The 687-nt window shown below is 36.2% G+C and overlaps 1 long non-coding RNA gene across 1 annotated transcript; it reads left to right on the plus strand.

Moving 5' to 3' along the window:
- Nucleotides 1-6: 6 nt before the first annotated feature.
- Nucleotides 7-293, plus strand: LOC113465948. The gene is made up of 2 exons (XR_003390514.1): nucleotides 7-147; nucleotides 242-293. It is a non-coding gene; the product is annotated as an uncharacterized LOC113465948 (long non-coding RNA).
- The last annotated feature ends 394 nt before the right edge of the window (nucleotides 294-687 follow it).

Consider the following 687-nt stretch of genomic DNA (forward strand, 5'->3'; position numbering starts at 1 on the left):
ATAGAGTAATGGAGAGATGTCTTATGAATGCTGTCTGTTATAGAAAATACTGAAAAGTGGACCAATATGCTTTTTGGAAATAGATACGAGTATGATTATGTTTGGCGAATACTATGCATTCCGAACGGTCACCCTTGCAGAAATAAGGTCACCCTTGCACTCTTAAGGTTACTCTCTTGATACATATGATTATGTTTGGCGAATACTATGCATTCCGAACGGTCACCCTTGCAGAAATAAGGTCACCCTTGCACTCTTAAGGTTACTCTCTTGAAAGTTTCACCACCTACACCTAAAACAAACATAAAAGGGTAAATATAAAGAATCCAGGATGAGTAGGCTAGACGTGAGTTCAAAGATAGATAGACAGGGGAACAGAGGAAGATGGTAATAAAGTTGAGACTGTCAAGAACTATAAAAACAGTTTAATGAGAGAAAACATATCATAAAATGCGAACTATACCCTCTAACCATTAAAATTGAACTCTCCTAGATTGTGAGTCGAATTTGAGTGCAAAAAACATAGTTTTGCTTTCGTCAGCAATTTATTCCTAATGGCTTCGAGGGGCTCGTTATTTTTTGCTCATTTTTTTCTCCTCCTACACCTCCCCTCCTTCCTCATTTCTCGACTGAATACCACTTTTGTTTTTTGTTTGTTTTTCTTGAAAAAAAAAAAAAAAAAAAAAC

The sequence above is a fragment of the Diaphorina citri genome, unplaced genomic scaffold (assembly GCF_000475195.1).
Source record: "Diaphorina citri unplaced genomic scaffold, Diaci psyllid genome assembly version 1.1 scaffold186, whole genome shotgun sequence".
In the NCBI taxonomy this organism is placed as follows: domain Eukaryota; kingdom Metazoa; phylum Arthropoda; class Insecta; order Hemiptera; family Psyllidae; genus Diaphorina; species Diaphorina citri.